Here is an 11467-nt window from a genome sequence, read left to right on the forward strand (position 1 = left end):
ATTTTTTTTCTGGACAACAGCCTGTTTAATCTGATGGTGTGTTACAATAATGCTCTTCCCTACAAACATTGCTTTTAGGGGAGAATATCTCTGTAACACAGTGCCATATGGAGGCGCCATAAGGTAGAGCATGGAGTGCCCACAGCAATAGGGACCCAATGACTTCACAGAAATATAAATTATGTGACTCCTCTGATGAAGCTATAAAATCACATTGCATGCTGTATGTTACTAACTTTTTTATCGACTGGATGGATGATATTTGTTAGATCTGTGAAGACAGAACATTGGAACACCTCCTATTGGCTAGGGCCCATCCTTCACCACTAGCGGGGCTACATGGAGCGCTGGTCCCGAATTCACATTACCACTCTGTATACTGATACAATGGGGGCTATTTATCTGGGGTTTTTTTAGACTTTTTTTTTTTAGCGCATTGCCATTTTTGCGACTTTTGTTTGTTTATTTGTTAGTAGGACACATTTATCTTCTATTCCCGATGTTCTAAATGTCGCAAATCACATTTATCTTTTCAAATTGTCTAAAATTTGCGAGAAACTTAAGGAAAACTTAGCAAATGGAAAGAAGTGACTTCAGACATGTGTGCGACATTTTTGAGACATTTGTAACAAATGTCGCAAAAAGAGATCTGAAATTTTTTTTAACACAAGTAAAAAGTGAGATTGCTTAATAACCAAAGTAGCAGACTGAAAAAAGACAGGCAAAAACTAACAAAGATAAATGACCCCTCAATGAATGGAAAGGGAGATCCCCTATTGCTGTACTTTCCACTCACTTGTATGGAGCCTCCATTCTTTGCACCAGTTTATGTCCTTGATTATGCAGGTGACTGAGGGCTGCACTGGACATGTAAAAAATGTATACTGAGAATTTCTCAACCATAATATATACATTTTGTATGTCCTCAATGAAGCTCAGGCTCATTTAAATGAACAGCTGCAGTCCCAATACAGTATGTACATCAGTTATTAGTGGGGGTGCTGGGTATAGGACCCCAAACCAAATCTGATATTGATCAAGTAGGCCAGTGGTAGTGAACCTATAGCAGAGGTGGCACTCAGAGCATCATATGGGTCTCTCAAAGGTTTGCCATCACTGACCTAGGATATATACATTATCCAGGAAACCCCTTTAATTCGGTTTCAAGCAAAGTCTTTCAAGGTGACTTGTTACTTGTCCCTTGTCAAAAGTATTATAAATGATTGATAGCTTTCTGTGTTATGTGTGTATATTAATATAGGTCCTCCTGCTCTATAACATGCTGCCTGCAGATAAGACAGTTTATACAATCTATTCAGCTACCCCTGCTCTATATCAAGATGCCTGCAGACAGGACACTATGTACAATCTGTTCAGCTTCTGATACTCTTTAACATTTTACCTGCAGATAGGACACTATGTACAATCTGCTCAACTCCTCCTGTTCTATAACATGCTGCCTGCAAATAGGACACTGTGTACAATCTGATCAGCTCCTCCTCTATAACATGCTGCCTGTAGATAGGACACTATGTACAATCTGATCAGCTCCTCCTGCTCTATAACATGCTGCCTGCAGATAGGACACTATATACAATTTGATCAGCTCCTCCTGCTCTATAACATGCTGCCTGCATATAAGGATACTATGTACAATCTGATCAGCTCCCCCTGTTCTATAACATGCTGCCTGCATATAGGACACTATGTACAATCTGATCAGCTCCTCCTGCTCTATAACATGCTGCATACGGATAGGACACTCTGTACAATCTACATAGCTCCCCTTGCCCTATAACAAAAATATAGGAAAATATGTATTTTAATGGTATTGAATAACATCCACATACGCTGATACATTTTATATTTTTCTCTCCCCTCCATAATTATTTTCTCTGGAACATTTTGTGTTTACAGAACCGCATTTCTGCAGTCAGAACTCCTGTCCTGGTCGGCAGCGCTCCGGCATGTTCAATACAGATAAAAAACAATTTATCCGGCACACAATTAAATGTGCCCTGTCTTCAGTTGACAATAGCAATCTGCAGCAAAGAGATAATAATGTAGAGGCAAGGCAAAATCAAAGATAGGTTATCATAAGCAGACGGAAGCGGTATCACCTCCCATACAACCCATGGGGAAAGAGAGAAGAAGGAAATATTAGGTTAGCAGGGCTCTCCACGCTTTATTTTTGTGTTTAACTGCTTTTAATTCAGGGCGAGCCATCCAAAGAGAAGGCATTTTTCAATTGAAGTGATTTACACAGCTGTCTTATTTCAATGAAGTGCCATTCCAGGGAAGCTCCATCCTGAAAGCACAATATGAAGATGGGGATTCATTGTTAGAGAAGAATTCATGAATAATGTTCTACCAGTTTGTCCATTAATGTTTCTGAAATGGATTTCAATATCAGCCAAGACTCTTTTCCCATAGGTCAGTGATGGCAAACCTTTCGGAGATAGAGTGCCCAAACTTCAACCAAAACCCACTTATATGTTGAAAGGTGCCAATAGTTCACCAATATAATAGAAATGATGGAGAAATTTGGATTGTAGCTTCCTTGCAGAGTCCCCTGAAAAGGAAGAATCCGGGTTCCCAGACCAGGAACTCCAAAAATAATCTCTCTGTGTCCACACTTTCTCGTTTCTCCTGTAGCCCTAGCATCCAAGGATGTTGCTTTAAAATGGTGCTGAGCATGGCATGTCCTGAGCTGTATTGGACCTTTGTTGGGGTGAAGGCCTGGGTGCCCACAGAAAGGGCTCTGAGTGCCACCTCTGGCACCCGTGCCATAGGTTCGCCACCACTGCCATAGGTCATACAGGCAGCAGGTTTGTCCAAATATTACCGCTATATATTATAACCACTTGGGGGAATCTGCCGGTTTCTCACAGTCTTTCATATATTTATAGACGACATCCGTATTACACATCCTAGCAACGTTTCAGCTACAGACTCCGCCAATTGGGACTTTCTTGAAGTCTATTAACAGATCATAAAAAAGAAAGCACTGGGTTCAGCTGTTCCACTTTAATCTACCTGTAGATCTTTTATTTTAGATAAAAGTAAAAAACATAACAATATATAACACAAACCAAACATAATATATAATATATACAATAACTTACCTGCTGGTCCAGCCCCATTCACACCTAGAAAAAACAATAACTTAAAATACACCAGAATGAATAAACATCAAATACCACAATCCCCACCCAACCGATTATCACATCCTAAACCAAACCAATAAACAAAGACAACCCATAAATAAACATAAATGAGTATAAATAAACATAAACCCTCCCCACACCCTCTAATAACAAACCTCCCCCACACACAGAATACACATAACACTATAGACTACACTAAGCTAAATCCCACGCCCACACCCTCCCCTTCCCCTCAGACACTGGTCTAACGTCCAAAGTTTGCGTTAAGTAGTCCAGACCAGTGCCCAAGGTCAGTTCATAAATCGCACCACCATCACCCCCCTCCCAACCTAACACTAGTTCCCAGACCCCACTATATACTATATATATATATATATAATATTTACAGTGTTTACAACATAACATAAAGAAAATATAGTACAAAACAAAACCTGTACAACATCTACCTGTACCAATCCACTGAGCTTTCAAATGCCACCAATGGTCAAGGAAAAAATGTTAATAAAGAGAAAGGGTTGTGGGCACTAATAGAATGGATACACAAAATACCATCTATGGCCCAGACATATTAAAGGGGTTATCCGGGTTTAAATTTTTTTTTATGGCCGGGCTGGGGAGGGCTAGTTAAACATAATAAACATGGACTTACCCCCTCCGGCGCCGCCGTTGTCCCGTGCCGCGGTCCCTTCGATCCGTGCCCCTGTTTGTTTACAGGGGCACGGAAGCCGCGCACAGGGAGCTTCCGGTCCACGATGTGGACGGCTCCTCCCATGCGTCCCTATCTCTCAGCGTTGTAAGCGCTGAGAGATGGTGCGCATGGGAGCTTCCGGCCGGGCGGAAGCTCCCTGTGCGCCGGTGTAATGAAACCGGCGCACGGAGAAGACGCGCCGCGGCGCGGGACATCGGCAGCACCGGAGGAGGTAAGTACATGTTTATTATGTTTAACTAGCCCTCCCCAGCCCGAACATAAAAAAAAATTTAAACCCGGATAACCCCTTTAAGAATATAGATACACTTGAGGAGAAAAAGAAAAGGTCCGGCACCGATAGCGTAATGTTGTTGGTTAACTGAATGAGAATTATAAATAATACTTCTCACATTCGTTCTGCCGTCCTACACAACTAACAAATGTGAGAAATATTATATTTAATTGTCATCCACTTAATCAATGGCAATGGCAGAACTAAATTCCATAAAACCTGGTTGGCTGCTGCGTCTTGGAGGACTCCACCATGAGGTTTCTCGTGGAGCGGATGAGAAGTGAGATATGTTTGTGGTTTTCCTCTTCTTCAACGTTCCCTCTTCTTTATTATTTAAATGAAGAAGAACATTTTTTGGAAAAAGAACACCACCAGCCTGGTTCTTGTGGCGCGTAGAAGAAGAGGAAAAACCACAAACATATCTCGCCAGGTATATTAAGGTGCTTGCCCCAGTTTTTGTTTAAGTTTGCACTAAATAGAACATGTGATCTGCTTGCACACGTATTTGCGCCACTTTTATGTTGCAGCTGCACTTTATCCAACACAAAATTCGCACCTAAGGGTGCCGTGGCAGTGCTTAGTCGGAGATTGCAACACAGAGAAGACAGTGGGAGCTCATGGCTCAGATCCTGGTGTAGAGCAGAGGGATTTGGGTTCCTAGAGCACTGGGCTGACTTTTTATTAGGGACAAGCTGTTTTCTGCACACAACTTGCACCTGAATAGAAGGGGTTGTGCTGGCAGAGAAGATCCTAGCAGGGGTGGCGGAATATTAAAATTAGGGGGAAGAGATAACAAAGAAACTAAAGAGGTAGACAGGTCAGAGAGGGGGAAGCCTATGTTGGCAGGTGGCAAATTGTATGGCAAAGGAGGGAGTAAGGCAGTGGATCCACAAGTTACCAACCCATAGTATGTATGTCAGTAAAATGGTGTATGTGGGGTATGTCGACATGTAGTAGTAGAGGATGTGGTATATGTGTAAATGTAATAGGAGAGGAGGTGGTGTATGTGTATATGTTATAGGAGAGATAGGTAGATAAAAAGCCTATAAGAGAATGGTACAACCGCAATGGGAAATGAAAAGTGCCATTTCGTTAAGAGGTTAAAAAAAAATGTGTGGATTCTGGAAAAAAACATTTGCTCTGGTTGCTGTTCTCCATAACCGGAAAAAAAACAGAGAGAGGCAAGAAGGGTCAAAAAATAGTGCACTCAAGTGCAATTTCGAACATGCTTCTTTGAGCCCTCGATTGAGGATATCGACGTTGCTTGCCATGAGGAACAAATCCACCAACCCAGAATGGCATCACACACATATCTGGTCCTGTTTTCTTAAGGTGCTGCGCCTATCAAATCTAGGTCTTGATCATATTAAAATATATTGTTTATTGGGATCACAAGGCGTTTTGGCTCCAAATTTCACCTGATGAAGACTCCTGGCCAATGGCAAAAACGTGTTGTGATCCCAATAAACAATATATTGTAACACAATCAAGATCCACATATGATAGACGCACAACCTTAAGAAAACGAGATCACATACAATCCATGTGATTCCATTTTGGAAAACCTACAACTTTTTGATCAATAATGGTTCATTTTATAAATAAGCACGGGCCGTAGAGACCTTAGAATAGACTGTGCTTATAGGACTTTATAGTTAGAATACATCATTCAGAACAGTTGGTTACTTCCGAAATAAACAATATACCATATATAGTAAATTATAAGGCTTGTAGAGGCATCAAAAATCTCTGTGATCATCCAGAAGAGCTGTGCCAAACACAGAGGCTTCCCCTTTCTCACAGATCCCCAGCCTAATATCTATACTCGCCTTCCTGCCACGGAACAAATTAGAAGTTGCAGTTAATAATTACAGCTTCCATCTTGCACAGCATATTTTCAGCTCTTGTGTTTGCTGGTGTTGTCAGCCCTGAAAGGTGTCATTCCCTTGTGATTCTAGAACTCCCCGGTAAAGGGAATTATCTTGATTTGTGGAAATATCTGCGCAGCTGTTTCCCTGTATTTCACCCTCACACAGATGTGCGGTGTACCGGAGATATTTACAACGGCTGCTGGAGGTCGTAAATAAACCGTCTTCGAATTACCGATGAGGACGCCTGGAATCTGACTTGCAGATCTTTAAATCGTTGATACATTTTACATAAATTTTATACTGTTTTTCTACCAGAATTAGTACTTTTCTAACGGAGAAGGGATTGTATTGTGAAAGGCCACACATGTCAGACAGATTGAAAACAGCTGCAGCCTGCGCTCGCCGCTTTGGTAAATATGGACAATGCATAGACTTATTTCCTTAACTCTGAAAGACGTAACAAATTTACTAAGGTATATTACACGGTATCTTTTATAATGAAGATGACAAGTAAATGGATTGAGGGGGTTTATGTTTCCATAGCAGAGTCACAATGGAGGTCTGCTTTCTATTTCTGGGCTGCGAACGTTGCTGCAACGTGTTTTTTTTTTTTCCGAAAATCTGCCAAAAATAAAAATTGCAAACATTTTGTACTTTTGCTAACACTATTATATCATTATCCTCCAGATAAACTCATCAGGAATGCTGTATAACAGCATTTTCTACTAGGTGACTACGGTATCGTGTCTCGGTGGTTACTGCCCTGCAGTGTTGGGGTCCTGGGTTTCAAGCCAACGAAGGGCAACATCTGCAAGAAGTTTGCCATGGAAAAGTCTTCAGATCTTTCACTTTATTTTTTTACATTCTATTATGTTTCAGCCTTGTGCTGAAGTAAATTTAAGTATCCTCCTATCATTTGGAAATCAATGTTACAAATCTTGGCTTTTAATCAAATAGTTAAATGAGTATTCCCTAGAAGGCAAGTTTCTTAAATGTACTCAGGATAACAAAATAACACATTCTCTAACTCACTGTTATTAACAAAAATGCAGCATTTCACAGATAGAATTTCAAACTGTCTCTATCATTCCTGGTGTACACAATTTCAGTTGCCCTTAGACACAACCCTGTAACTTCTGACTTAGGGTCGGGGAAGCTATATTGGATTTCTGTGTGACGGCCGTGCTGCTGAGTTTCTGTCTATCTCTATGCTCCCTGCACTCTAGCCCCCTGCAGTCCAGGATGGAGCTCACACTGACAAAGACACTGACTTCCTGCTGGCAGCAGTGTGAGGAGTGCAAAGTTACAGACAAATAAGTTCTTTATTTGGGGAGGAAAGCACAGCAGATCTAGTGTGTTGTGGAATAGCAGAGATGTAGAAGAGCTGACTGTGTCATTGTATGCAATAGGCATCTCAGTAATCTCAGAATTAGAATCTTACACTGACCATCACTAAGTGATAGGAGCTAAAACAGCAATAAAACTGAGTAAAATTGTAAAGGGTTAAAAATTATCTTTATTGTATTAACATCACTAGGGGATTGAAATTTCTGAATTTTCTAAAATCATGCATTTACAGAAGTATTCAGAGCCTTTACTCAGTAGAACTTTGGTAAAGTACCTGAGGTAGTGATTTTATCCCGAACTAGTTTTGGATATGATTTCTCAAAGTTTGCACACTTGCATTTGAGGGTTTTCTGTCACTCTTTTCTTTAGATTCTAAAATTTGCCAAATTGGAATATGAACATTGTTAGATAGTCTTGGGTCTCTCAAGAGATCTGGCTTGTCTCGGTGGTGTGCTTAAAGGGAACCTGTCACCAGGAGACCCATTTTTAGCACTCCCCCAGTCCCCACAGAGCAGAGTACATACACTTCCAAAGTGTTTTTGTATTAAAAATTGGTTTTACAGAAAAAACGATATGTTATATTGTACCTTTCATTAGCATCTGCTGTGTGACTAGGCAGTTGCCAATTGGGTGGGTCTGGAAAGGAGCAGTCCCCCCCCCCACCCTTGGGAAATAGCTCCTCCACGTGATCTTCTCAAATATATGAAAACACCCATCACTGGGCTTAGTGACGCCCCCTGCTCCTCTACAGCCAATCCCGAGTGTGGGGAGTTATTCATATATTTGAAAAGGTCACATGTTTCCCAAGGGTGGGGGGGGGAATGCTCCTTTCCAGCCCCTCCCAATAGGCAACTGCCTAGTCACACAGCAGATGCTAATGAAAGGTACAATATAACATGTCTTTTTTTCTGTAAAACCTATTTTTTATACAAAAACACTTTGGCAGTGTATGTACTATGCTCTGTGGGGACTGGGGGAGTGCTAAAAATGGGTCTCCTGGTGACAGGTTCCCTTTAAGGTCACTCTCTTTTTAGAATGTAGACATTTGACAGTTTGAAACAGAAGGAGGTATTGGACATAGCAGCAATTACAGTCCAGTTTCAAACTAAATTTAAAGCCAACAATTGTTGAAGAAGAAGACTGCAGCACAGCTCAAGATTAGATGAGCAATCTGGTGTCTATAATCACCCATCATGCGACATTTCAACCACCAAAGCATGCTTTATCGTGCTTCATAAAGACTGCTTTGGTGGTTGAATCCTAGGTGGACGAAATCTTGAGCTGTGTTGCAGTCTTCTTCTTCAACAATTGTTAGTTTGGGATTCATTACCTGGATCTACAGTCTGCGTCCATCCTCCAACATTTTTATCTGCGATTGGTGGTCATTTCTTTCTTAAGGGACAACTATAGCGTGAAGGAGGTAGATGTAATTGCACATAACAAGATTATCCTTATTATTGAGAAAAGAGTTGACTCCTCTAGAGCATTCAGCACTGAGACCCCCACTGCTCAGCAAGTTAGGCCCTATACTGTGGATAGGGCCTAACTTTTGTTAATTGGAAAATCCCTTTAATTAAGGATTTGATAGGGATGGTGTTTTGATGGGGTTTTTTCAGACCAGAGGTTATTTTCTAAAAAGACTTCACTGTATCATTACTGTATTGTATCATTTACCGAGGAGAGGCTTATTTTGTGGCTTTAATCAAAATGCGGAAACATACTGTGAACAGGTTAGAGGTGGCAACCTATATCTTCAGTTTCAGAACTTCTGGTGTCATTTTAAAGAGCAGAATTTCTCCTTTAATATTATATAAGAATTGTGCTTTTAGATGCCTCATAAAGGGAGATATTCACTGTTAAAAGTACAGCAATTAATGGAAGATCTTTTTGAAATCAATATTAGTGTCATACTTGCTTGATATTCTCTTCTTTGAAATTACACCATAGTTGTATTTCCAGGTGTCACACTTAAGAAGATATAGTCATCCGTAACCAGGGCTTATTTTTGAGGTAGTAATTATATCTCACCTCTCCTTTGAAAAAGGTGAAAAATCATGCTAGGGTTTAGTTTTCGATGTAGGTCTTATTTTTTGAGAAAAAGTTTAGGAGCCCCTCCCTCTATTGTGGCGCTGTAATGTCTAATACTGAAAACAAGATCTCAATGGGGACATATTTCAAGGTTAATCATGGCCTAATTCCAGTCCCAAATTTTTGTATCAAATCGGCACTTGAGTATTTACCCGTATTTGTTACAGATGGACTAAACTGAGAGTTAGCCTGTAGTAATTGTTACAACTAATGTTAACCGATGATATACAGAAAATGCATAATGAAGTAGGTATTATGCAGTATCATACAGTCACAATCTCTAATTTACCCTGGATTTCAGTACTTCACCGGTAATGTGGAACGAGAAATGTCACAAATCACCACCGGATGATCCCCATCTTCTCCACGTGTCACATTCATTTGTTTTGCTGTTGTCTGAATATCTATTTGCTACATTGGGGCTCATTTACTTACCCGATCCAGTCGCGATTCAGCGGCGCGTTCTCCAACATTGATTCGGGTCTGCCGGGATTCACTAAGGTCCATTCGCCCGGTATCCACCAGGTGTCGCTGCTGCGCTGAAGTCCGCCGAAGTTCACCTTCTTCTTCCTGGTGCATGTGAGTGCTGTTCTTGCGACAAAAATTTTTTTTTTCATTCCGCGGGTTTTCCTAATTCCTAATTCGCGGGTTTTCCTAATTCCTAATGGTTTTCCGAAGGCCCCTCCGATGCATCATAATCCGATCACATGCGCCAAAATCCTGGGGCAATTCGGCGCAAATCTGAAAAATTCGGGGAACCCGACGAAAATGCGCGATTCGGACCCTTAGTAAATGAGCCACATTGTGTACTAGGAAAATTATAGCAAATAGAACATTTCAAGGATTTAATAGGGGAGGGCCTGATCTCCAAACCAATACCTTGAATATTTTCTTACTTGACATTTGAAAAGGTTTCATTGTACCTCAAACATTCTCATTTCATGTGCATTTCGGCTCGGAGCCGCTACTCCATAGATGTGTGATTATGAATTGAAATCTGCAATATTTTTTGTGCTAGTCTTTGAAGTCTGTTGCTAAGAAAATGTATAATAGTGCAATAATAAGTATTACCTCACAGAATTCTCCTAACTGTAGGAGGCTAAAAAATTCTTGAGCTCCCGATTAGAGTTAATTAGCTCCAGGTCACAACTGCCAATTAAGCTGTCACTTTAATATAGAACCAAAAAGGATTGGAGCAAATACCATCAGCCTTCATTAAATTAAGTCTGTCCAAGCACCAATTTTATTAAATGTTATGTCACAGACCATGACCAACATTAACTTTATTACCTACAGGTTGATTATTAAATGAAACAAAAATGTATTCGCAATTCAACTGTCGGATCGAGACAAAAAGTTATGGAGTCATGCTCCTTTAGTTCTTCGAGGGTGTTTCAATGTAACAATAACTACATATCAAAATGTCAGGCAAACGGATGTCCGGCAGGGGACATAGGAGGGGGCTGGAATTTATTAGGGAAGGCAGCTGGCCAGATGGCAATAATCGGCGCGCTGGCCCTTTAAATTTTATAGAGCTGGCGCGTGTGCGCCCTAGGAGATGGGAGCGTGCGCCGCAGTGTGGACATTGCGGGGATCGCTGCTGGAGCCAGGATGGGTGAGTTAGCAGGCACTGGGGCACCCAGAGGTACACGGGTGCGCCTGCGATCCGAGATATAGGTCGCAGGAGTACCCCTGACAGTCCGGCTTAAGGACTACTGACTTATAGATGTCCCCTGATTGCGGACAGACCTCTGGTGAAGCTCTCTGGTGTTTTACTGTTGTCCCAGGCTGCAATAATCAGCTGTAAGGTGTCTGTAATGAAGATTTATTGATAATCCTTGTTCCCATGAAATTTTGAAAATCCCCAAAAATTTTGAATGGAGTTACAGCTATAAAAAATAACTGTTCCAACCAACATACAAATTCAAAGAGTTGACCCAAATTTTCGGCACTAGAGCAGCCCAATGATTACATTGTACCCCGCCGCAGTGTTTGATAGCGTTCCCTGAGGTTT

Source organism: Engystomops pustulosus, chromosome 5, assembly GCF_040894005.1.
Source record: "Engystomops pustulosus chromosome 5, aEngPut4.maternal, whole genome shotgun sequence".
In the NCBI taxonomy this organism is placed as follows: Eukaryota; Metazoa; Chordata; class Amphibia; order Anura; family Leptodactylidae; genus Engystomops; species Engystomops pustulosus.